The 27,845-nt window shown below is 44.6% G+C and overlaps 1 protein-coding gene and 1 long non-coding RNA gene across 4 annotated transcripts in view; one reads left to right on the top strand and one right to left on the bottom strand.

Moving 5' to 3' along the window:
• Nckap5 (NCK associated protein 5) overlaps positions 1-27,845 on the bottom strand; it is a 912,731-nt gene that overhangs the window by 807,335 nt on the left and 77,551 nt on the right. Inside the window, exon 1 of one of the 3 annotated variants that reach the window (XM_087906588.1) lies at positions 26,628-27,039. The exons of 1 other annotated variant lie outside the window; for it this stretch is intronic. The gene's annotated coding sequence lies outside the window, so the exon portion shown is untranslated. Of the gene's footprint in view, positions 1-26,627; positions 27,040-27,845 lie in introns of those variants that run through there. One more of the 3 variants, XM_048443779.3, reaches the window with a different exon arrangement.
• On the top strand, positions 312-7,239 carry LOC146895005 (uncharacterized). The gene is made up of 3 exons (XR_015001462.2): positions 312-813; positions 6,008-6,103; positions 7,062-7,239. It is a non-coding gene; the product is annotated as an uncharacterized LOC146895005 (long non-coding RNA).

The following is a 27,845-nucleotide window of genomic DNA, read 5'->3' as shown; positions in this document are numbered from 1 at the left end:
GCATGCACCCGTCCCACACTTATACATAGAGTAAATGAATCAAAAGAGATAAATGTAATACAATTTTTAAAACACTTCCCATTAAATCCTAGGTGAGTAAATAAATAATTACCATCATTCCCTAGAATATGAAGAGAAGACAAGCACATCTATGAACTGGGGTTGAATTCAGAGAGGACCTGCGGAGTCCTGAGTCTCCAGGGACAACAATGCGGGAGCTTTGTGTCCAGAGTTTTCCACCAGTGCGTGGAAACAAGGGCCTGACAACTCACCACAGGACAGCAAACCAAAGCACAGTCGTTCGGCTGGAGAACATGCAGTGCTCAGAGAAGGCACCAAGGTAAGACTCAGGAAGAAGCCAGAAAAGCCAGAAGACTGGACCGCCCTCCCGAAGGGCTTCATGTATGGAGCATGCGCAGGGACAGTCCACGATCTGCCAACATCCGGAAGAGGTGCGCACTTACAAGCAAGGCCACTCTGCAGCTGCAGATCTTCTCAGCTTCCAGATTTGCTAGCTCTCTACCCTGCTCCTAACTTCAGCATGTACAGTCTTACTAATAAGCCATTTAAACAAACCATTCGCTGCCGCAAGCACTATCTGTTTCTCTGGCCCAGCCCTTCATTCTAGAAGAAGAACCTAGAATTCCCTGCAGGTCTCTGGACTCCGATGTTTCCCAGACAGAGGGATGGATTTTCCCCGGAGTTACAGAGAAGTTGCACCACGTGGCTGAAGGAAAGGTGGTGTCTGTTAAAACCTGAGCCAAGTCATCTGATAGCTCACTTCCTCTAAGATGCCCTCGGATTCACTGACAGGTAGGTGCGCCAAGCCGTTCTGCCAAGCTGGCTCTGGATCTAGCAAGCCTCGTGGATGCTTCTATTTTCCTCTGCATGGGAAAGAGTACATTGCGAGTAAGGGTGAAAATCTATTCCAGATGAAACGAGAAAAAGGATTCCTTTTGAGACAGGGTCTCGTGCAGTCGGTCCATGGTAGCCTTGCTCTGACTGTGCAGCTGCGGATGACTTGGAACTCCTGAACCCCTGCCTAGATTTTCCAGTTTGCTCGTGTTACAGGCCTGGACCACCACTACCAGTTTAAGCAGTTCGTGCTGAATCCAGGCCTTTGTGAATGATGGGTAAGCATTCTACCAACAAAGCCATATCTCTAACCCAAACAGAAATATTAAAGCACATGAAAATTTGTATTTTTAGAATTTTGGAAGACATCAAAATTTAATAATGAAAATTATCAAAGCATAAATGACTTATAAAATAATAGCTGATGGATGTTCAAATCTGAAGAGCACATACTTTATTTAAAATATAAATTTTAATATACTTTTAGGCCAATGTGCTGGCTAGCTGTTACTGTCAGTTGGACAAAACATGAAATCAAACTGGAATGAGAGTTTCAATTGAGAAATGAGCTAGATCAGGTTGGCCTAAAGGCATGTTTGGGGGTAGGGCATGCCTTGATTATTAATTGATTTAGGAAGATTAGGTGCACTGTGAGAGGCACCATTTCCTAAGCTGGGCCTTGACCCTGCACGGGTATATTTCCTTCTCTCTGTTCTTGACTGTGTGTGTAATGTGGCGAGCCACTTTGAGTCCCTCCCTCAACTTCCCTTTAGTGATGGACTGTGACCTGGAATTGTGAGCTGGGTAAGCCCTTCTCTCCCCGAAGCTGCTGTTGCTCCTTCCGTATCACCCCAGCTGGGGCAGGCGGCACACAGAGTGCCAGCGTGGCAGCGTCTTCAGGGATCTTTGTCCCTACATCCTGTTGTGATTCTTCTCCTCTCTACAGCGCCCGCCCTCCAGCCTGTTCCCGTCTTCCTTGCCCCAAGTCTCTCCCTTTCCATTCCCTTATCATGTGAATATGCGCTTTTAGGACTGAAAATACTGCCTAAAATTATAATCCACATCAAAAGGCACAGTGTCAGAAGTATGAAAACCTCAAGTGAAATTCCCAAAAGTTATGAGGGACCTCTCAAGATGACATATAAGTGCTGTTAGATAGCTACCCTGCCAGCACATCTCTAGTTAGCAAAATTAAATGCCCGAACATAAGAGAATGCTGCCGCCAACATAATAAAGGCAAATAACTCTGAGACTCTAAGTGGCTCTAAAATATAACCCAAAAATCCCTAAGCCTTAGAGAGCTGGAGCAAGTGGGGCTCGGGCTCCGTTGGTAGAGTGTTTGCATAGCATGCCAGAAATGCTCTGGAAGTGGAGCCAGGAGGATCAGGAGTTTGAGGTCATCCTTAGTCACCTAGAAAATTCCAGGCTAACCTGGGCTACATGAGATATTGTTCCCCCCCCCCAAAGAAAGCCTCTGTTGTTTTTGCCACAAAAGACTACTGATGGATCCACTTCAGCACAACAGTGTGGATGAGCAGTGGGTTGCACCAAACAGCAAACGCAAGGGGAAAATATGTGGCTGGATCTTGTGAATGATTTCTTTTTTCTCAGAGATAATAGCTTAATTTAGCCGTATAAATTAATTCAGAGTTAGCAACAATAAAAAAGTGAAATTTGACGCAGTGTATTAGACATATCAAGGCCCTTCAAATTGTTTATACCATCAAGTGCCCTTGAGAAAATTCACTGCCATTATTATTCTAAGAAACATCTCTTTGCCTGCCCAAGGCTTTCCCCTTTGAGCATGCATTCAGCCTTGAAGTTATAAACCAATGGCAGGTGCTGACTTGTGTCTTCTTCCTGCTGAAATGGTTACCCTCAGGACGGGGACCCCAGCTCATTTACGCTGGTTCTCTCACCCCAGTACTCAAAATTTGCGCAGAGCTGCCCAACTTGTCTGCAATTAAATTCTTTCTTTTTTTAATATGGTGCTGTGTGTGTGTGTGTGTGCACGCGCACGCATGTGCACATGTAAGGAAGTGTGTGCAGAGTTCTGTATGTCGTTTGCCAGGCACCATCTACCTTGTGCTTTGGGAGCCAGGATCTGTCACTAGGCTGGCAGTTCTGTTCTCAGGCTGTATGAGCCATCCGAGGAATCCTCCCCACTCTGTCTCGCCCACAGCAGGAGTATAAGCACATGCTACCATGCCTGTTTTGTTTTGTTTTATACACGGGTTCTGGGGATCAAACTCTGGCTGCCATCCTTATATGGAAAGCACTTTGCTAAGTGAGCAATCACCTCGGACCAAGCGAAACGCTTGAGAAACAGGTTTCTTCTGTAGAAGCTTCTGCTGCTTCCCGTCTGCTTAGAAGGGGCGGCTTGGTTTTTATCTTCAAAGCTTGAATCTGTATCTTAAATTAAACACTATCAAGCAACATTGCACACAGAAAAAGTGAGATTTGGTTATCTTGTATTATTTATTTGGAAAAAAAGAAATTTTTTTCTCATAACTCCATGAAATTTTCCCTTTAGAATATTGACCTATTAATATATGTAAATAAACAAGTGTAAAAACAAGCAAAAGTGACCTATGAATATATTCCAAATAGTTAAGGTCATGTACAAACCTGTAGGGAAAACAATCTGTGTTCCCATTCCTGCACTCCCAACTGCTTCCTTCAAACTAGAAAAAAAAATCCACTATTCATAATTTATCTTTCTAAGATTTCCTATTAGCCAATTATACACATACTTGTATATGTAAATTTTTAATCATAACCCTTAGCATCCTTTTCTACATAGTCTTTGACAAGCTGATTTACTTCCCATGTAGTACTGTGTCAGGGCGAGGGCTGGGGATTGATTGGTAGAGAGGATGAATTGCCTGCAGGAAGCTCTGGGGAGATCCATCTCTGGACTAAGTAAACCAGGCATGGTGACACATGCCTGCAATCTCAACACTTGTAAGGCAGAAACAGTAGGATCAAGGGTTCAAGGTCATCCTTAGAAAGTTCCAGATCAGTTTGGGCTGTGGGAAACACTGTCTCAAAAAATAATACCAGGTCATAATGTTCTCTTCATGTTGAGATATAAACAGTTCTTCCTTCTTCTTCAGCTATATTTTAGTTTTTTATTTATATGTATGTGTGTGCATACACAGGTTGTGTGTAGGTACCCATAGAGGCCAGAAGGGGGCGTCAGATTCCCCGGAGCTGGTGTTACAGATGGTTGTGAGCCAGCTAATGTGGAACTCAGATCTGAACTTGGGTTCTCTGCAAGACCAGCAAGCACTTTTGACAGCTGAGCCATCTCTCCAGTCCTCCTTTTTCATTCTTTTAATGACCACCAGGGCTCCTGATGGCAAGTGGAACCCGATTTGTTTGACTCTTCCCTTCTTGATGGACACAGACAGCAAATAATTTATCAGTATTACAAACGCTGCGGAGTGTTTTCTTGTGCATTCCTCTGTGTTAACGGATGAGGTGGCTCCTGTGATAAATAGCTGAAGAGGGCCTTGCTTTCCAAATACACTCAGATTTCTTTTAATCCAAATCACTGTCTCCTTCCTGTAACAGCCCAACGGCTTCAGAAAGGCAGGGAAATCCATCCGCAGCTTCCCAGAAATGAAACAAATCGTGATCACATCTCATTTAAAACTCCTCCTGCACAAGCAGCAGAGGACTTGCCTAGCAGATGGGAGGCCCAGGGTTCCATCCCCAGTACCCAAAAAGCCAAGCAAAAACAGATGCCTTTTCCATCAAATAATTCATTCACAAATCAGTCTGTTCACCCAGAACTCACACACATCCACTCGTCAATACCCTGCCAGTCATGGCCTCGCCTTGACACTTTCCTACATCTAAGAACATAAAGGGAGACAAGGCCCCTCTGGATTCCTATCAACGGGGTCTAGGCAAAGCCCTTATCCTTAGATTTTGCGACACTGATACAGAGAGCTGGCATTCACAAATCAAAGGGAGGAAAGGTGCATTTAGCTTATGGTTTTGGAATATTATGGTGGGGAGAGTGTGATGGGGCTGTTCACATCACAGCAGACAGGGGAGGAGAGGGAAAAAGGGAGAAAGAAGTGAGGGAAAGAACGGACAAGGCCTAACCCCTACAAGCCTATGTGGTAGCTTCCATTCTGTTGCTGTGATAAATACTGTAACTTAGAACATGATGGGGCTTTCTTCCAACACACATTCTCAGGTCACAGTTCACCGTCAAGGGAGGGATGACAGGAATTTGAGGAATGGCCTTGATGACACCTGCTTGCTCTTCCACACAGCATTGCTTCTGACCAAGAAACTCACTTCACAGCCCAAGAAGTGGGGCAAGGAACATGAGGGATGTCACTGTTTGGCTGGCAAGCATGCTTCCTTTAATCACTCAGGAACACCTACCTAGGGAATGATGCTGCACACAGTGGTCTGGACAGTCCCATTCCTGTTAACAAGACAATCCTCTACAGACATTCCCATAGGCCAGTCTGATCTAGGTGAATTTTTCCTCAATTGAGATTCTCTTTCCAGATAAGTCTAGGATGTGTCATATTGATAGTCAAAGCTAACCAAACAGCCTGCTCTGAATGACTTATTTCCTTTAGCTATAGTAGACTTAAAATTTCCACCATCTCCCCAGATGATGCCGCCAGCTGAGGACCAAGCATACAAGTCTGTGGGACACATGTCACATTCAAACCATAGTACCTACCGTAGAGAAGTTACCTACAAAGAGGGAGAGAGATGCACAAGCTAGGATCAGAGGCAGCTAGTGTAGGAAATAGAAGACAGGCGTTGGGACTGTCATCTTATAATTCCCATCAATGTCTTTCTTAAGACATTAAAATTTCTGCTTTTAGCTATTCTTGGCACTCTCCTATCTAGGAATGTTTGAAGTTAACACAATAGGAAATGCAGAAATTGCTGTATAACATTGATAGATTTCAGTGGAAGTGGATCCTCGCTCCTTTGTACGATTTTATTTTTACTTATATGAATGGGTATGGGTATGTGTTTGTGTGAGTACATGCCATGTGTGTGCATGTGCCTGCAGGGTTTTAGAGAGTGGTCGACTCCCTGGACCTGGAGTTACAGGTGGTTTTGAGTCAGTTGGTGTGGGCTCTGGAAACTGAACTTGGTCCCTCTACAGGAGCAGAAGTTCTCTTAGCTGCTGAGCAATCACTCCTGTCCTGGACCAGCACTCTTACGCCTGAACTTTCCTCTGCTTCTCATCAGCACAGACTTGGTAAGATGAAAGCAAAATACAAAGTAAAGGCAGGCATAAACTCTGTAACAACTTGGTTTTTGTTTTTTTTGGGGGGGGGTGTTTCTTCAATTGCTCATGTTATGGTACAAAGAGTGTAGGGCCCATGTCTGTGTTGGCTCCGTCCCACAAAGCCAGGGAATCTGCTTCACTGATTCCTCCACCATAGCCAGCACCTCAGGTGTTGAATCTGAGCATATCCTCAGGATTCCACAGGGGAGCATGGAGTATAATCTGTCTGGTCTAAGAAACAAGACCAAAACATTTGTCTACACATGTATGTGTGGACATGTGCAGTATGTAGAGGTCAGAGGTCAACCTCAGGATAAGTGTTGCTCCTCAAGTATCATCCACCTGTTTTGTAGAACTCTTGCTCAAGTTAAGCTAGACTGTTCAGTGAGCCTCGGGGTCTGCTGTCTCTACCTCCCCAGCCCTGGGGTCACTAGTGTGTGCTATCATGCCCAGATTTTCTCTGAGTTCCGGGAATTGAACTCAGGTCTTCATGGTTGTCAGTCAAGCACTAAATAGACTGATTATTTCTCTAGCTTAAAATAAAAATATTTTGTATCTTTACAAGGACACAGCAGAAGGCTCAGGGGTGATGCAGGTTTACATGGTCTGAATACTTCTCTTTGAAAAGATTTATAAGGACTGGCTAATACGTCAGAGAAATTAGAGGAAGTGACCCAAAAGCCTCTCCATCGACAAAATACTATTGATTTCTCTAGAAAAAAAGAGATTAATACTACTTGTTAAAATGCCCTGTGACTATTTAGGATTGATAAAGTGCTTCCTAAGTTCAGTTGCTTTAATTTGGGAATCTTAGGAAGGATAAAATAACACTTCAGATTTGTCTAACTTAAATGGCAGAAATGAACACCTAAATGTCAATAAACGTGCTGTTAGCCATGTGCACACAATTCTCTGTGTATGCCCTCAGAATACACCTTAGCCAAGTCCACCTGGCCTAACCCACCTGGCCAAGCTCAGCACCACGGAGACAAGTACCTTAAAGACGAAGACAAGGCAAAAAGTGAAAATACATCCGCACTGGAGAGCATCAATGTCAAACGAGAGTGGATAAAAGGATGAGAGCCAGAAAGAAGAAGGGAAGGAAAGGGAAGGTAAGATGGGAGGGAGAGAGAAGAAGAGAAGGAAGCAAAAGGGGGAGGAAGGAAAAGAAAGAGAAGATGGGAAGAGAGAAGTGAGAGCTAAGGGAGAGGAAGGGGGAGAAAGGGAGAGAAAACAAAGGAGGAGGGGAGAGGGAAAGGGAGGGAGGAAGTGAGGAAGCAAGAGAAAAACGAAAGGGAAATGGGAGCAGGAGGGATAAAGTGGAAAGAGAAAAAGGGAATGGAAAGAGGAAAAGGGAGAGAGAATGAGGAATGGGAGGGAGAGGAGAGAGTGGGGGAGAGAGAAAGATGAGAACATTAAGTTGGATGGGGTAGAGGAGAAGGAGAGACCATGGGGAGGGAGGAAATAAAGGTTTGAGAAGAGGAAAGGGGAGGGAAGGATAAGGGAAGAGAAAGGGGGAGAAGAGCAAGGGGAAATGAGAGAGAAGAAGAGGAGAGGAGAAGGGAAGGAGAGAGAAAAGAAAAGAGACAGGGGGGAGGCCAACTGAGTCGCTGTGCAGGAAACTGACGGCTTTGAGGAGGTCTACAGAGAGGGGCCCTTCACCCAGTTCCCTATAATGATGGCTTCTGTGAACTCTCTAGACTGCAGTTCGTTCTGCACAATCCCTCCACATCCTGTCAACATGTGCTTCACTCACTGGCTTCACACAGGCTGCGTGCATTCCAAGTGCTATCAAAAGACTATCATGGGGTGGCTACTTCAGTGTGAGGACAAGGTGCTATCATGTACCCAGCATATTTGATGGTGCTTTAGAAGCGGGAGACAGCATCTGGAAAAGAAGAGACCCAGCATATGTCTGGAAGAGACCTTGTCCTAGTTTCATTGTTGTGCTGGTGACTAAAGAATTCTAACAAAAAGCAACTTGGGGTAGCTGGGTTATTTGACTTATGCTTTCAAGTCACAGTCTGTCACTGAGGGGAGTCAGGAGAGGAACTCGGGGTAACAACCTGAAGGCAGGCCTGCGTGCTAGTCCACCCAGCATCACCTCTAACCAGAAATGCACCAAATTTTATGAGAGTGAACGAAAAAGAAGTGAACTTATAAATCATTTTAAGATGAAGGCAAGTCAGACTTTTGCAGAAACAGAGGTCCATTTTCATGCCCAAGTATGTTTTATACGTTCTACCAGTTCTTCGTTGGTGCCAAAATGTGAAAAGGCAGATGCCTTTCAAGTTCTTCTCATCTAGAGGCTTACATTTGAGTGAGGAAGAAAATTGCTTTCAAAGCAAAGAAACTATAGTGTGAGTAGATATATGTACTTTTTAAAATAAAGAAATTAGAAATAAAAAGCAGAGGATTCCCTCACAGCCATGAAATATGCAGAAACCATGGAGAAACACTACTTTGGTTTGCAAACTCATACTCAGTCACTGTCTGTTACATTCTGGAACCAGCTGCCTAGGGATGCATAATGGTAGAAATTGAACTGGAGAGCAAAGGTGACAAATTGGATGAGGGAGAGAGGAAGGGGGTTACCTGGGAATTGCGGGTTATACTATATACTGTGAAGAAGAGCTTTTCTAACTCGGTTTAATAAAGTTTAAGCAATAATAATAAAATAAACGATTGAAGAAGTATAGCCACAGGTAAGATATGAATGAGAATTAGAAAGCATATGTTACTCTTAAATAAAGAAATTGGGATCTAGAAAGACAACTCAGTAGTTTAGAATCCATACTGCTACAGAGGACCCAAGATCAGGTCCCAGCACCCAAACGGGGCGCCTCACATTGTCTATAAATCCAGTATGAACTTCATACATGGATACACACACATGAACACACACACATAAGCAAAACAACTTTTTTAAAAGTTACAATAAGCTGCCCAGCCTAGAAATTAGCTATTCAAATGGCTTGAAGTCTTGTGCAGTCACACTCAGACCAAAAGTCATGCGGGGCTTTATGTGCTGTGGTGACTTGTTCAAGGACAGCAGGGTGTCAGACATAGAGGCTCACAGAACCACTCTAAAGGGTTTGAGAAATGTCAGCAAGGAACCAGGATTCCTGGCAAAAGAAAAAAAGGAAAAGGGGTGATGAGGTCTGTGTTTCATAAAACTGCCAAGATCTGACTATAGTGTCGAGCCATTGACTGGCAGGCACAGCTGTAGGGACTCCGAAATGGAAGAGGAACAAACCAGAACCCAGTTTTCAGTGAGGAGAAGTGAGCTGAGGCCCCATGTCTAGCCAGGTGTGTTTGAGGATAGAAGCTGACAAGAAGAGGGAAGGCTGGAAACCAATCACAAAGCAGGAGACCTAAAGACACAGAGGAGGTTCCATCCCTGACTGCTCAGAGTGGAGGGGAGGGATGCAAAGGCACTTTAATTTACTGCTTAACCACCCCAGCCAGACTCAGACCTCACAAGGCCAAAACAAGGCATTGGGAAACCAAAGAGCTCCTGGATCTGGATTTTCTTCTGAATTCATGTTGGTAAATTGTGATTTTGCGGTTGTAGAAGCCACAGCTTCTGTTGTCAAGGTCAATGGGAGAATCTCTGAGGCTGTGCATCTCAAGTCTCTTAACTCTAGACTGTGTCTCAAGAACCCCACTTTTATTAACCTGAAGCAAGCTAATTAGGGACCTTAATTACATCTGCAAAACTATTCCAACTGAATGTAAGCCGGTGCATTGATTAAGGAAGTCAGTATGGAGGCTCCTCAAAGCAGCAACAACAAACAAGAAAAACTCCAGGGCTTCTTTCTTAGGGTGACAACTGCCATATGATAAGACAGCAATGTGGACAGGAAAGGGTTCATCCTACTTACTCTTCTACATCATCAAAGGAAGTCAGGGCAGGACTGAAGTAGCTCTGTAGAGCAGGCTGGCCTTAAAAGATATATGCTTCCTTCTGCCTCAGTGCCATGATCAAAGCCTGGTGTCACCACATAAGGCAGACACTTAAGGCAGGAATCTAGAGGCAGGAAATGAAGCAGAAGCCATGCAAGGACACTGCTTACTAGCTTGCTCCTCATGGCTTGCTCAGCACAGGGCAGGTCCCTCCTCAATGACCTGGGCCCTCAACCATCGATCACTAATTAAGAAGTAGCCTACAGTTTTGCCTACACTCTGATCTTATGAAGGCATTTTCTCAATTAATGTTCCTTCCTCTAAATAACTCTAATGTGTGTGAAATTGACAAAATGAAAGAAATCTAGCCAGTGCAGTTGAAGGCATGGCTTAGTGGATAAAGATGCTTGTCACCAAGCCTGAGGACTTGAGTTTGATCACACATGATAGTGGAAAGAGACATTTGACTCCTGTATGTTGTCCTCTGACATATTTGTGTGTATATATGTGTGTGTATTCCACATATATATATTCCACATATATATAACCACACATATATAATCAATGGGAAACAGAATTACCATGTGACCCAGCTACAGCACTACAGCACTCCCAACTATTTACCTAGAAGAATTTAAACCAATACACACAGAGATGCTTGAACACGCATGCTTAACTGCAGCCCTATACATGATAACAACATATTAGAACCAATCTAGGTGTCCATTCATAGAGGAATGGAGATAGACAGACAGATGGACAGATGGACAGACAGACGATGATAGCTAGGTAGATAGAGATGATAGATAGATAGATAGATAGATAGATAGATAGATAGATAGATAGATAGATCTCATATATGTAAAGGCACACACATATATACATACATACATACACAATGGAGTTTTTCAGCTAAAAAGGAAGAATGAAGTCATGTCATTCATTTGCAGGAAAAAAGGTACAGCTGGAGATGATCATATTAAGTAAATTAAGCCAGGCCCAGGAATATAAATATTATGTGTTTCCTTTCATTTGTGATTCCTAAATTCTATAGTCACAAAAACTTATATATGAATATATGACATGAAACTAGAAGTGAAATTATCTGGGGGTTGAAAGGGACTAATGGGAGGGGGGAGTCTGAGAAAAAAGGGGAGAAGGAATGGGGGTACAGAATATGTTCTACGTTTGGTATGTACTTTTGTGGAAATGTCCTCACAGAACATAGTACTTTGTAGAGTGAATATATACTCATAAAACCAGTCCTTCTACTTTCACCACACAAGGCTAGCTATCCATATCTAGTTTGCCCCACAAGATGAGAGGTATAATTATATACCTGGGGTGCATGTACAACTGGAGAATGAATATTAGCATTCACCATGGAATGAGGCTTTTCAAAAAGAAAGAAGAAGTAGAATTGAAAGAAAGAAAAAGTACAAATATGTACGGTGCACAAACCAACAATGCACTGTTTATAAAATATCAAGCATAAATATTGGCTTCTGGCAAAGAAGTGGAAAAGAGACATGATCAGATATGTTCAAGGGCTCTCTGGCCAATGCCTGGCACTAACACATATTTTTCACATATTTACATAGGAATCATGAAATAATATATCATCAGAACAAGGTAAAAATGAGGCTGTGATAACAGCTCAATTGTTAAGAGGAAAGGAGAAAAATAGAGTGCTCATCTGAGTTCTGTTTCTAGAGCCCACATTTTTAGAAAGATCTAAGTAGAGCAGTATGTATTTATAATCCTAGGGCTTGAGAGGCAGAAACAGGCAGATCTCTGGGGCTCCCTATCCAACTAGCTTACCCTTCTTGGCTTTGTGCCAGTGACAGACCAGGTCTCAAAAAATCCAAGTGGAAAGCACCTGAGGGATGACAACAGCACAGGGCGACCTCTGCTCCCCCATAATCGTACACAAAGCAGGTGAATGATAAAAGATGTGCTCAGATGGAATTTGATCACAGCAACTCTTTGCGAAGTCTGGGATATGTTGTTGCTCTGATAAGATGGGGAATTGGCAAGGGTAATAGCTGAGGTGTGCTTGGCTGATGCCAGGTGCCATGGGCTGGTGACTGAGGTGCCTACTTAACAGATTAACTAGGAGGAGTGACCATAGTCACAGCAGGGGAAGAAAAGGAAGTGGAGAGCAGCAGGAACCGAATAGGATCTGGAATGACCAAGCTGAGGAAGAGGGCAGCAGGGGTTCCAGTACTGAGGGGACTCCAGGGAGCCTTGTAGAAATGTCCCTTTTGTTCTTTGTCATCCTCCAAGTATGTTGCAGAACAGTTTCCTCTGAACAGAAGCATTCCATTCTGGAAGAAAGTTCATTAGGACTGGAGAAGGTCTTAAGGGAGCTCCTTTACGATTCAGGAAGTAAACAACTCAAAAGTTTCAGGAAGTCCCTGAAGCCAGATTCACAAGGCCCCTCCCCCATAAGATGATGTAAGTAGTAAGAACCACTGAGGAGAGGAGATTCCAACACCTGTGGAGCTACCTGAAAGTTACTCAGAGAGTGCCAGGGTTCCAGCTTTCATGAGCTGTCATCCATGCTGGAGTTTGCTTTTCGGTAATGCAGTTGTCCACAACCCTGTAAATTACCAACACTCTAAATGACAACAAAAACCTCATTCGCTCTCCAATTTGGACTATGGTATGGTATGGTATGGTAAGATATGGTATGGTTCCTCTAGTCCGCGGTCAGGTCCTGGTCTGGAGTAAAATTACACTTATATCTCACCCTGAATAGTTCACATAGCATAGTGTTATCTGTACCATGCCCCCTGTGCAATCACTTTGCTTTTCTCGGGGATTCTTATGAGCATCATGTGCCAGCACTGAGCAAGGGAATCTCCCTTTTCCTCTGAATTTTTGAGACAGAGTCTCTCACTGAACCTGGAGTTTACTGATCAGCTAGAAAAGTCAACCAGCCAAAGGAATCCACCTATCTCTCCCAACCCTGGGGTTATAAGCACGGCTTGGTAGAAAACACTTTACAGGCTGAGCCAACTTCCTAACTTAATGTTTTTCTTACGTTCATAAATCTTATAGCTTATATGTTACCTTACAACAAATGCAAACACACTCCACAGTGTCACCAGACCACCACAAATGACAGTGTTCTCTCTGCTTACACTCTTGCATACATGGCATCTCACATTCTTGACTGCTATCCAAGGTTAGTTCAACCGTCCTTCACACTTTGCACAGTTGCTCCTAGAGAATTCGTGGGCAGACACCAACCTCCTGCACAGATGAACCACAGAAAGAGGAGCCCGGAACCAGGCTCCCTGACTGCTTTTATAGCTCATGCTTCAGTATATCTTATCCTGAGTTTTTTTTTCTATATATAAAGATTCTTACCAAGCCTATGGAGGAACTATCTGCAGAAAATTGAAGACACATGTCAGTTCTTTATAAAGATTGTGCAAGACAGAGAAGGAAAATCTAAGCACGTCACTCATGCAGAAACTATTTAATCAAAGGGGAGAGACAATTATAACATCTGTTAATCTTCTGTGGCGGTTATAATTAGATGCTTGGGAGAAACACCCATTGGAAGGCGATCCTCTAACATCTGTCACCAGAGAATACAGCCCTGTGCAGTGAGGAGTCACTTTGTCATTCTGGGAAAACAGGGTACTTCTAGAGATTACAGACATTTCTAGAGTCCCCAGGACACCCACACACGCCATCCAGCACTGTACCCACTGTCTTGGTTTCACTTCTCGTTGCTCTGATTGTTGCTGTGAGTTGAGAGGAGACTGCAATCATTGTGTGATTATGGTTGACAGTACCATACAGTGGGGGTAGCCTTCAGACCTTCTGATCTTTCTCTTCACCGTGAAGATGGGGCTGCTTGATCCAAGGGTCCCACAGAAGTCTCCTGGAAGAATTTTACAAGCAGGAGTGCTCCACTCTCCCTCTCTCCAGATTACACCCCGCCTTCCATGCTGGCTGTGCCTTTGGGATTCTCTCTTTCTTTGACCTGGAATTGGAATGTGTTCTTTAACAGGGTTTGAATTGTAAAGACACCGTTGGGCCTTTGGGATTCTGGAGAGATGGAGAACACTGGGAGAGTAACCTTTCCTTCAGACCTCTGTTCCACTGGGAAACACCCACTAATCTCCTCCAGCTCTGTTAAATGGAGACAGACACAGGAGTGGGACAGGAAGCTTGGCAGCTAGCTAGCCTGTCATCTGCAGCAGTGAACAACAAGAGACTTTGTATCAAGCAAGGACTGGTACTTGAGATTGTCCTCTGACCTCCACACTCACACCATGGCGCAAGTACACCCACATACATACATCACAGACACACACAAACACACACACAAAGAGAGACACACACAGAGACTCACATGCACGCACATTAAAACAAACAAACAAATGAACAGATAGAGGAGATGAGGCATATGAGATGGGAAGCGTAGGGGAATGGTAGAGAGATTGATGAGAAATAAGGAAGTAAAGAGAGATCTGTGGGAGGTAGAGAGAAACTAGGAAAATGATACAAGGAAGTCTAAAAGAAGAATCTAGTGAATACATCATCAAAAGCATCTAGGCACTTATAAACCCTTTTTCCCCTACAACCTGGCTATACTTTAAGCATTTAATTTTATTTCTATGTATATGCTTGGCTGTATGCACATATATGTCAATACAGGCAAAAAGAGGGCATCATATCCCCTGGAGCTGTAGAAACAGGTTATTGTGAGCTGCAGGCCTTGGGTGTTGGGAACGATAGGCATGTCCTCTGTAAGGCCAGCAAACTCTGAATTGCTGAGCCATCTCTCAGCCCCATACTCCCCTGCACTTTAAACAGACAGTTCTGTAGTCACTGGAGACCACAGGGTTTGATGGTTTTGTCACACAAACCGAGGAAATTATAAAGCCAGAAGCACTGTGCAAGCAAAAGCCATGTGGTGACCCAGGAACACAGTGCCAATATAGTAAGGACTCTACAGGAGCATTTGACAGGGCAGGGGCATGGGTGGGCAGTTTTCTTGGCAGCTGTTCTGGACTATGAATACTTATTTGTGCCAAAACATTGAGTAAACAGAACTCTTGACATTTGACATGAGGATTAAGTAATCTCCCTGGGGCTCAGAAGATGGCTCAGTTGCTAAAGAGCCTCTCATAAGAACGTGAATTCTATCCCCAGGATCCACATCGAAAGGAAAATAACTGTTTGGCATTTTTAATAAAGATTTTTTTTTATTCACTACAAAATATTTAAAAATAACCAATCAGAAGTGGGCACAGTTGCTCATGCCTTAATCCCCGTACTTCAGAGGAAGAGGCAGGTGGATCCCTGGAGTTGAAGGCCAGCCTGTCTGCATAGAATTCCAGGCCAGTCAGAAGTATATAGTGAGACCTTGTCTCAAAGGGGGGGGGCAGTGTCTAAATGTGATGGTGCATGTTCCTCATCCTGTGCTGGGGAGTTGAGTGCAAACATATCCTGGGATTTGCTAACCAGCCGGCCTAACTCCACTGGCAAGTTCCAGGTAAGGGAGAAACCATATCTTAAGCAAGAAGGTGGGGAAATTGAGGAACAACATTAGAGGTTGACCTCAGGCCTTCACAAGCTCTTGTACACACACACACACACACACACACACACACACACACAAATAAATACAACACTGGGCCACGTACCACTGGCATCATCTCTCTTTTCTTCTACCTACAAGGGCCTGTGAAGTCCTCAGTGACAAAGGGCCAACCAAGAGAGCAAAGTCTCTTTTTGCACCTGAGTCTGTTTTTGCACATGTGCTCCGGGTATCTTACTCATTCTTCACTGGAAACTCTCCCACAAGGAGGTAATAATGTCTGTATACCTGGGTCAAAGTCCTACTGTGTAATTTCAAACAAATGAAGCCCTCAATTTCCTGGTTTTTCTCCTCTTCATACTGGGATTCACAACATTGTTTACCTCAGAAGGCTGCTGTAAGGACTGGATGAGGAGACCACACATACACACACACACACACACACACACACACATACACATACACACACAGGAGACCACACACACACACACACACACACACACACATGACAGGGTCAGACACCTTGAAAACATTTCAGAAACATTTGATTACGTCATTATTTGTGTTGCTACATTCAAAGAATAAGGAAACCATTCTGGACGGTGGTGGTACACACCTTTAATCCCAGCAGTCGGGAGACAGAGGCAGAACTCACTCTATGAGTTCAAGATCAGTCTAGTCTACAAAGCAAGTCCCAGGACAGCCAAGGCTACACAAAGAAAACCTGTCACAAAACAAACAAACAAACAAAAAAGAAAACCAAACTCACTTGGGTTAAATAACTGACCAAGTGCAAGAAGTCAGAACGCAGGATGGAACCCACTGAGGAGCAAGTGTCTCTGGGATGGGATCTATAGTCACATGACTTCCATCACCTTATTTGTGCCAGAAGATTCCAAACTTCCAGTCCTTCCGGTGTATTCCACACCATCTCAGGAAAGCAGTATTGACAGTTTACAGGAAATGTCTAGCCTAGCCGAGGAGACATGAAGGGACGCACAGTCAGCTGAAGGCATCTTCCAGTGTCTCCTCTTCCTCCCACAAGTGGAAAGAAAAAAAGGAAAGGAGACGGGGGTAGAAGGGAGAAAAGGAGAGAAGGCTATGGGGGCTGGGGAGGAAGGAAGGAGTAAGAATATCTTTAAAATTCTTTAAAACCATGGGTAAAGGCATCCTCATGGTAGAAAGAGAATTCACTCCAGCAAATTGTCTGCTGACTTCTATGTGTGGGTTGTGCTTACACACACACACACATGCACATGCATGCACACACACACGTACACATGCATGCACACACGTTCACACACACGTAAACATGCATGCATGCACCCTGAAAAAAAAATTTAAAGAAAAGAAAAAGAAATCCATGTCTCTTTACTTATTCATGGATTCTCAGACTTCCAGCGCTCCTGCTTGACAAACCCCACGACTACAGGAAATCAAGAGACATTTGCCTGTTCATTGAAAGTTAGATAAAAGAACAATGCCATGACTTTGTACCTCAAGTCTGTACGCAGACATCTTGAACACCGGCAGCTTTGACCATCAAGGTCTGAGACACAAAAGGGAATGTTTCCCATAAGTGTTAAAGAAGGGGATGCAGCAATCTACAAACAGCATGTGCCTGTGTTCATCCAGTCACCGACTGTTTGGGAGCTATCCTCGGGAGAGCAGCCACTTACTGCTCTAGGCACCGAGTTTAATATTAAACTAGAAGACACATGGAGGCGCCACTTCCATGGAAGGTCTTGCCTCCCCGGGGAGACCTCCCTAATCAATAGCTCACCATATGTTTAATTACACTAGTGATAAATGCTGTGGCAAACAGCCACTAAGAGTTGGTACAGACTGTGAAAAATAGGAAGACACTGGGCTGAGAAGTTGTGGCCCAAAAGAAGGAATGGGAAGATTTCCTGATCAAGTAAGAGGAGCAGGAACCAGGCCAGTGAGAAGGAGGAGAATAGCTTTGGGATGCACACTGAATGGCAGACAGTCAGTCTTTCCTTCCTGCTGCTACGTTTACCAGTAACGGCAGGGATAGAGAAGATCGGGCTGCCTTGTGTTCTTATTAAACATCTCTGTGTCATAAAGAAGCCTTGCCACCGAGTGCAGGCCTCAGGACTGCTGGCTACAGGGAACTCTGTTCAGTACGGGCTTCACCTCACTGTCAGAAGCAAGGTGAACCCAAGTCTAGGATAGGAGAACTGTCATGTTCCTCCTCCACATTCAGCAGCCAATACTAAGATCCAAATAGAGTCTCAGAGCTCTCCACACCCCAACTGCAACAGAAAAATCCTATAGATTTAATGACAAGGCGTCCTGAGTTCTGGTTTGATGGATGGGTTTTTAATGATCTATCTGATTCTCCGGCTCCTTGCTAAGAAAGCAATGAAGATGAAAACTTAGATGTCTCCTCGCTCCACATACAAAGAAATACAATGCACTTTAAACATCACTTGGGTAATCTTACTGCTATTCATTAGCCGTTCTTGGAAACAATGACTTTAGCAGGTAGCTGTCATGATTGGCAATGGGCAGGCCCGTGAGAAGCTTTTACTCAGTTTAACAAGGCCCTCTACTGGCAGTCTCCAAACACTGTCGAAAGGAAAGCTCTTTCCTGTACTTGAAGCAAAACTGTTTTGAATCTTGCCAATTACAAAGCCCCTCCCATTCCTGAGCTGGAAGTATAAATGAGAGGGGAAGGAGGAAGGTGAAAAACAAATCCCGTTTTGAGAAGGACACCCATTTATGTGTGCACAGAAGAACAGCGCTCCAAGTCTGGCCTTTGCCTCCCGCTAATAAGACTGCTCTAGACGTCAAAGGGACTGAGGGAGAAGGATCTTCCCTACATTGAGAAGGTGCTGAGGATTTTTGGTGCCCCAGGAACAAATATGAATGTTATTTGCCAACTACGATAAACTTGATCTTTTCTGTTTCCTCAAATGTGAGTAATTGAGGATAGCTAGAATAAAGACACGGGAGAAGCAGGCGTTTCAAATTACTCCTGATTTGCACAATTAATAACTAGCTTCTCCCCTTCAACAACTGGGGGAAAGAAAGGCGTCTCTGGTGACTTGGGATGGGCTATTTTCTGAGACGATAGCTTTAAAGGGTGTTTATTCCTGATACATTGGTCAAAGAGACCTTGTGAGGCTGAGAACATTTAGCCGCAGAGTCAGGGAACTGAGTGAGTTGTTTTAAATGTGCCAACAAATCACATCTTTAAAATTTCAATTTTTTAACTTCTATATAATTATCGTTTTATTTTTAAAATGCAACACACAATACATGAGGGTTTCAGAAAGCATTGCGTCTTCTCCTCCCCCACGCTGCTACTTTCCCATTGCTCTTTGTACCGTATCCTCGTCTGACTTCCACCTTCATGTCCCGTGTGACCTCTGCCATCCCCATCCTGTTCTTCCTCAGGGCAGTAATTTCACCCTGTCTCAATCCCCTTTCTCTCTCTCTCTCTCTCTCTCTCTCTCTCTCTCTCTCTCTCTCTCTCTTTCTCTCTCTCCCTCTCTCTCTCTCTGTTTTTTAGAATGTACCTGCATTTGATTTACACTCATTTTGATAAATACATATGTCCATTACAGGCTAGGACCCATATGTAAGCCAAAATATTCAGCTTTTTCTTTCTGAGTCTGAGTCAGCTCCCTTAACAGTACACTTTCCAAGTCCATCACTTCCCTGGAACTTTCATGATTTCATTTGTCTTTACAGCCGAATAAAATTCCACTGGGTGCATGTACCACATTACCCATTCATTTGTTGAGGGACACAGACTGGCTGTGTTTCTCACTTATTGTGAACAGAGCAACAGTGAGCATGTGCAAGTAATAACTTACGGAAATTTGTTTAATAGAAAGGAAATGTGATCATAATAAATGATCTAGCTCGACAGTAAATAATAGTGACCCCTCTGTGTCCAGGGCTCTACATCTGCAGCTGGAAACCCCGGGAGTTTGAGATGCTCAGGAAAGGCTGACAGGAAGACACAGTGGGTAAAGGTGCTTGCCACACAAGTCTGGTGGCTTGAAGTGGAGTCTGTGATTCATATAAAGGTAGGACAAGTGACTGCATAGAGTTGACCTCTGACCTCCATAGGCATGCCGTCATATGTGCTAGTAAGTGTCTGCATGCACAACACACACACACACACACACACAAGCACACTTGTACCATGCACGCAGAATAGTAATAAACAATACAAAAATCTTTTTTAAAGTCATAAAATGGGCTACAGAGGCTTCTCAGTTGCTAAAGAGCGTTACCTGTCCCAGCGCCTACATTAGGTGGCTCAGAACCACATGTAACTCCAGCTTCAGGAGATCTGATGTAATGGTCTCTTCTGGCCTCTGTGGGCACCTACACACGTCTGTCTCTCTGTCAACTGCTGCCTCTGTCTCACGGGTACCAATCCCCAGTGGATACTAAGGGATGGCTATACTTACAATCATGATAAAAATAAGCACTAAATATATTTTAATCAACACTGTGATGTAATCTCACAGATGAACAGGGAGAGAGGTGGAAATATGTATTGTTATCAAGCATAATTGGAAATAATTTGAATATAACTCTGATAAAGGAGTTCTACCTGGAAATATCACCACAAGATGGGGTCTGCCAAAATTCCATCATGGAGCAGGGAGAGACTCAAGGGGCCTCCCATCCCTGAGGATCTATAGGCAACTAAGGATCACTGGTAGCAGGAGAGACATTTTCTTCCGTGGTGTAACCGTTGATTAGTTGCCCAACCCTAATGAAACTCATTGGCTTACTACCACTACCCTCAAGGAAAGAAAAACAGAAAGAGACAGAGCTATAAAAGTAGATGGGGCGGGGAGGGGGCTTGTTGAGAAGAGAAAGGGGATCAGCAGGAGTGGGAGGGAATAAGCACTGTCATATATCATTAATATATGCTAATAAACAAAAATTAAATGGGGGAAGCAATTTTAAAAAATGAAACTAACTGTGACCAAAGAACAGACCCGAGGAATGGGGTGTGGATAGTCAAGGGACTGTCTTGTGAGGATGCTGAGCCTTGCTGCGTCCCTCCACGTAATCACGTGAGCACCTCCCCTCAGTTCTGATATTCACATGCATGAAAGCATGAAGCTATATAATGTCTCAGCAGTTCTAAGCTGGTTATCTCCCTTCATACTTACACCTATGTGGGCATGTTCACAGGTCCATGGGTACACATGTGTGCATGTGTGCAGAAAAGCTTGAGACTCATTCTTCATCACTCTTCCACCTTACTTATAGAGTCAAGGCCTCTCAGTCAGACCCAGAGCTGGCCAATATGGCTAGTCTCCCCAGACATTCTGTTCCAGAATTCGGTCTCCACCTTCTGAAGCTGGAATTACAGCTGGGCCACCATGCTCACCTGCCATGATGTGGGTTATGGCGATCCAATCTCTGATCCCATTGCTTACATGACAAGTGCTTTACCCATTGAGCCAACACCCCCCCTCCTCCCCAGGCCACTAAGTTGATTTTTAAAGTGTCTAAAACCACTAGACACTGACAATGGAGTGATTTGGGGTATCATTTGAACAGGGCTGGATCAGTTCTACGCTTCCAGATTCAATCTGCCAAATGAAGCGTGCACTCTTTGTGGGGCAGTTTGTCAGATGGGCATTTGACAGTAACGCTTGTTCCCACATTTCAGAAGTAACAGGTCCTCTTTCATTCAACACCATCACATTCATAGGCTGCCTTATTATCTGGGCTTATGCTCCAAAACAAGCTTGGGACGTTCCTCTTGACCTCAGTCCACTAGGTTCTCACAGAGCATCCAAAGTCGAGCCAAAGGACTCACTAATCCAATAATGTTTATTTCTAAGAGGAGAGATCAGTTTTCCTTCTCTGAAAATTGCCAAGATTAATTTATGGAACAATGGGGAAGTTCCTTGTGTAACTGAGGTTTCCAGACTGACAGGACACAGTTTGTCAGGTCAGTCTGTGTCGAGGCATGGCAAACATGTGGATCATGCTCTGTGCACCCAATAGGTTTCTTCTTTCATCTGTTAAAAGGAAGTGCAGTTGAGAACCTGGCATTCCAAAGTCTTTAAACCTTGTAAGATGAGAGAATGGAGAAAGAACGTGCCTGTCAGCTTACTTATGCATAAACTGTCCAGTGACTCTCCCCAGTGTTTGGCCTAACCCTTTCTGGCTGTTGAAGTCTACTTTCACAGGCTCGGGATATAGCTCAGTTGGTGGAACAATTGCTTAGTGTGTGTGAGTCCCTGGGTTCGATCCCTTAGCCTCACATCCATGGGGCATAGTTGTGCACACCTATGATCCCTACACCTGGGAGGTAGAAACAGGTGAATCAGCAGTTCTAGGTCATCCTCAGCTAGATAGTGAGTTTGAAGGGAGAACAGTCTTCATAAGACCATATATAAAAACAATCAAACAAAACCGGTTTTCCACATCCCAAACCAACTCTGCACCCTGACAAACTGCGTCTGAGTCTTGGGTGAAACCCCATCACACAGATAAGACTCAGATGCAGTGTTTAGGGGAAAGGAACTAACTGTGGCCTCTTTATAAGTCTTCCTGGCATTTACCAATAGAACTGTTACAATTCCACTCCAAGGCATATAACTAACAGAAATGTATATGGATGGACAGACCGCTAAAGAGATGGCCAGCTAGGCCTCTGCATGTACGTATGTGTATGAACTACAGTCTGGGGGTGTAGTCAGTGTATAGACTATTTGCCTGGCATGTATGAAGCCTTGGATTCCACTCCCAGCATACTGGAAACTCTTGTAGTGGTGCATACATGCCTGAAAACCCAGCATTAGGGAGTTAGAAGCAAAAGGATCATGAGTTCAAAGTCAACCTTGGCTACATAGCATAGTTTGAAGCCAGCTTGGGCAACAAGAGGCCGTCTCTCAAAAATAAAAACTACACTTCCACAAAGCATTTCTTCTTTAGTAGCGCCTGGGGACTAGGGACCAGCCAAAAGTCCACCTATTACTTACAATTATTGCTTTTAACCTTATCTCTCAGCTATCATTTGACCACGGTGAACCTACAAACACCCACACCAAGAACTTAAATGAGCTTGATGTTCAGAACCATAAGGGCTAATCCACAGTAGATTCATCTCTGAGTAATAGTAAATGGGTCTGCCCTGTGACACACAGAGGTTGAAGGCCAAACCAATGAGCACCCTGATCCATGGTCCATGTGACACCTGACTGTGGTGACACACACCACCAGAGAGCTGGGCATTGACTTCAGATGATTCTGAAGAAAGAACATGTTCATCTGGCTGGCACTTTAAATGTGTCCATCTGATCTATCAGTGTTCCAGGGCAGTTGGTCTAGGGCAGATGTGAATGACCCACGCTGCATGCCAGGGGAGACTCTTATGTCAATTGGCCCTGTGCACCCACAAAGAAGCACACTGAAAGGTGAGGTGCATGAGCTGCAGGTTCCAATTCTGACTCCTCCTACTACCCATGTGTCCCGCACACAATACTCAGGCTTTCGTAACCTCAGCTATTTTTCTCCTTGGCTCTTCAAGTAAGAATATTAATGAGATCACACATGATAAGCAGTCAGGGCTTTGCAAGGTAATCACTCAGTAATGATTGTAGGAAAGGAACAGTTTAATATGTTGTTACAAAGAGCATCAAACATGCATTTGTACTTTTTCTCATCCTTTGCTATGGACTAGTTGAGGTAGTGAGTTATACATTAAACCACAATTTTTCAGTTCATGAGTCCAAGCTCAAACCCATTAGAATCCAGTGGTAAAGGTGGAATGTAAATAGTAGATTTTAAAAGACTTATACTAACTTTTAATTGTGCATTTTAAAAAGATTTGTTTTATTTTTAATTGTGCTGGGGGGGGGGTGCATGTGAGTGCATTTGCCTGCAGCGGCCAGAGGAGGGCATCAGATCTCTTGGAGCTGTAGCTAAAGGTGGTTGTAAGCTGCCAGATATGAGACTAGGAACCAAACTCAGGTCTGCTGGAAGAGCAGCCAATGCTCTTAACCCTGAGTCACCCCAGCCACTTGAAATTGGGCTGTAGAGCATTATGGAAGCGTCCAGTCAGTATCTCACCCCATGTGATCACGTTATCAGACAGAAACAAGGGCAGAGAGACTAGCTGAGGGTTCGGAAGACTACAAACTTCTCCTGGAAGTGGGGAGGGCAGACATGACTTGAGCACGGAGGGGAACTAGAAACGGCTCCGAGATGGTGCCATGAGAAAAAGCCAGAATGAAGATGCGAGGTGAGAATGAAGGAATTTGGGGAACAGTATTCATCTGTGTGCTTGGTGCACCATCTACCAAAGGCAGTGACAGACAGAGCGAACCTTAAGTGCTGGGACTCAGGACTGGGTCTGCCCCGTGACACACAGAGGCTGAAGGGAAACCAGCGGGCACCCTGATCCCTGGTACATGGGACCTCTGACTGTGGTGAGGGAGGGAAAGGGGAGGAAAGGCTTCTCCTAGGACGGAAAGTACAAAGGCCTGGATGCAGAAGGAGGTGCCATAGGCTAACTGCAGGAGAATGGATGTGGAGCACTGCCAGTGAGCATACGGGTTCCAAACTGTCTGCCACCAGAAGGCAGCTCCTAGTAACTGAACCGTGAGTTCCAGGTGCTTCACCCGAGGGATCTTTAACCACACCTGAGTATGACTCCCATCTTGAGGATTTGAATCCCTAAGTCTGAAAAGGGGTACGGATCTGAACAAGATAAATAAAGACCATAGTTGATACACTTCAGTATATGACATGTACCTCGTTCTGTGCTGTGCGTGAGTTCCAGGACAGCCAGAGCAATACCGAGAAACTGTTTCGAAAAAAAACAGGAAAGGAAGGATGGGAAGGAGGTAGAAAAAGAAAGGAAGAAAGAAAGAAAGTGTGTGTGTGTGTGTGTGTATGTGTGAGAGAGAGAGAGAGAGAGAGAGAGAGAGAGAGAGAGAGAAAAGAAGAAAAAAATATAACCAACAGGAATGTTCTGTATTTGCCAGCCCATCTTTACTGTGCACCTGTACAGAGTCCTGTTCCTACAAGAAGACACAGGTGCCACCTGTGGATCTAGTTTCTACTCTAATTGCTAAGAACCTGAAACATGACAAGCATGTGTGCATACAGGATTGAGTGAGGGACTCCATCCCTAGTGGGTTCTCTGGCAGGGCTCTGTTGACAGATTTTTTTATGTCATGGTTTTCCTTCTGGAAAAGGAGAAGGATGGGGCTACATGGAGCTTGGTTGGCAGAGTGCTTGCCTACCAAGCAGGAAGCCCTGGGTTCAATCCTCTGTACCACATAAACCTAGCTTGGTGGTGCATGTCTGTATTTGGGGAGTGGGGGGTGAAAGCAGGAGGATTGTAAGTTCAAAGCCATCCTTGGCTATATGTGGAGTTCAAAGCTAGCCTGAGCTACACATAACCTTGCCTCAAAAGGTGGAGCTGATACTTTAACGTGAGCACAACTCTACAAAAGGTGTAGAGCTGTAGTACGTAGGACATGCTCCAAGCTGGGCATGTGCCGATGGAGAACTCAGGAGCTTTCCGGAAGGCAGGAGGCAGACCACCGTAGGATTCCACGGAAAGTTGTCAAAGACTATTAAGACCCTTCTCACTGGCTTCCCAATGCTAGGGCATGAGGGCTGTCACCTCACAGGCTCCTGGGGTGCTGACAGAGCATCTGAATTCAGGAGCAAGCCAGTCTCCTAGACTGAGTCACGGGGCTCGCACACAGGATCTAACAAGCCAACAGCCACTTCTTGCCAATCAGACCTGGGCCGTCAGGGGCGGAGAGCAGCAGTCAGCTGGGATTTGCCACCAGCAAGAGTCTGAGCTGCGCGGACAGAGAACACCCCTGCGAGCAAGTTCACCAGACGCTTAAGCAGAACTTTCAGGCAATAACTGACTGAGCGGCGCACCCCTTGCAGACTGCATGAGAGGGAGACCCTGCCTGACCTGGCTGCACCCTGCATGCATTCTTCCTGTTGAAACCCCAGAGATTGCCTGGAGAGTTGAGAGAGCCCCAAAGGAAAGTGAAAGAGAAGGCGAGAATCCTGCCTGCCGAGAGTGGTGTCAGAGTTGGACTTTGTCAGTGAGCTATGCACTCAGAAGGTCCGTCAGGGAACCCAGCATTTTCTCCAGATAACATTGGGGTGGGGGGTCAGGATAGAAAGACCTGAGCTGCAGAGCAGTTGCCGCTATTGAGATGACTGAAAATGAATGAAGTTGGGGGTGTGGGGAAGGGAGATGAGGAGAAACGAGAGAAGAAAGAAAGGAGAAAAGAGAAGACAGGAGAAGCAAGAGAGGAAAAATAAAAATATGCAGGAGAGAGAGAGAGAGAGAGGAAAAGAGAAGACAGGAGAAGCAAGAGAGGAAAAATAAAAATATGCAGGAGAGAGGGAGAGAGAGAGGAAAAGAGAAGACAGGAGAAGCAAGAGAGGAAAAATAAAAATATGCAGGAGAGAGAGAGAGAGAGAGAGAGAGAGAGAGCGCAGATTGGACTAGGGAAAAGTTATAGCAGCGTGAGATGAACTGAAACCAGCATGTTCATATTAAAATCTGTAACCCACCAAAAGAAGCAGAGAGGAAGCAGGTGTTTCTCTCTCCAAGCACACTCACATTCTGTTTTTAAAGTCTTCCAATTTCCTCCCCCTTTCCCAGGTCAAACTAACTGTTTTGCTTGGTTAGCTGACATTTATTTTAAAAGAAAAAAACAACAAACCAACCACCCCACAACTCCCGCAAAAGTGGAGGATTAGTGTAGGAGCAGGAGTCCCATCTTCCGAATTCCCAGCCCTGTTAGCAGCTAGCTTCCTTCCCCACCAAACCCCAAGTTGGGAGAACTATAATTACTCTGAACAAATGCATATTTGTGGCTGCCAGAGAGCCTGCAATAATACATAAACAGCATCTCGTTTTAAACGGAAAACAAGCTGGAAACATCAGAGGGAAACTGTTACACGACTTCGGTTTTGTTTGTTTTGTTTTGTTTGTTTGTTTGTTTTGTTAAATCCCAAGAGTCTTACTTGGAGGGAGCTCTTCCCTTTGCTGAATGGAAATCACAGGGTCCTGGAGCCCGGGGAACTGCAAAGCTCCCGCAGCCTCTCTCCAGCGCTGTCCTCCTGCTGTGATCCTGTTTACTTGCAAAGCATTCAAAAACACACTTCGGAGAAGAACTCTGGGTTTTCCTGAAGATCTGCCACACAGAACCAGCGGTCCAGCCTGGGATCCAGGGCGACTTTGCGGAGACCTGGGAGCCCGGGGCTGAGGCTCTGTGGTTGCTCCGAGCTTGTAAATACAGGCGCTATGGACAAAGTCCCAGATGACATCACTGGGAACTGCTTACTGTTGAGTCTTTATTAACTGACTGTCAAAAAGAAAGGAGGGGGCGGGGAGGCAAGAGGATCCCTTCTGCAGTGAATTCGGTGTCTGGGAATGGATTCCTGTGATAAGTGCGTGTAGTGACCCCCGCGGAGTCAAGTTGTCCCGAGCTTAACTTCTCTCTGGTCTGAAAAAGTGAGAGAGAGCCCTCTCTCCCGCGGACGCTGAATGGGTTGCAAAAGCAGGAGCTTGGGGGACAGTTTGAAACGCAAGGCGGCCACCTGCTCCAACCCCTCTGCGTGACTGGATAATTCACAAGTACGTGGGGATTAGCCAGGTCTTGAGTTTCCCTGCCAGTCTTTCCACGAGCTCCCTACCTGGCTAACGTTTCTTCCAAGCGGATTGTCTTGATTTGCAACTTTCTGTGATAAGCTCTGAGACTGAAGTTTCTCGACTTAGAATGAAAAAAGCGCTCCCAGAAATTTCAGGGTGAAATTTTGTATGCATTGGCAAAAAAAATGTGATTTGTTTGTTTGTTTCCTGGGCAGAATGCTGGAAGGGTTTCTCTGATTCTCAACATTGTCATGACCTGCTTGCGTGGTGTACTTCCACTAACACGAATAAAATAAAAAGAAAATTAAAGTTAAATAGAATACAATTAAAACTAAACATTTAAATGAAATTTTACAAGTAAAATAAAAAAATATCGTAAAGTGGCCAGCTAGGTGGCTCAGCAGGGAAGGAGAGGTTCTTGTTGCTTAAGCCTGATAACCTGAGAAGTGACTCCACACAGCTGTCATCTGACAGTGGCAAGTGTGCGCACACACATACATTATTATATAAGGTAAAATATACTGCTACATATCACTACAAACCTGTAAATTCCACTTCCTTTCAACCATGGAAATAGAAGTAAGTCTCTG

The sequence above is a fragment of the Myodes glareolus genome, chromosome 5, assembly GCF_982192425.1.
Source record: "Myodes glareolus chromosome 5, mMyoGla1.1, whole genome shotgun sequence".
Taxonomy (NCBI): Eukaryota; Metazoa; Chordata; class Mammalia; order Rodentia; family Cricetidae; genus Myodes; species Myodes glareolus.
This window is presented reverse-complemented; position numbering and strand designations above follow the sequence as displayed.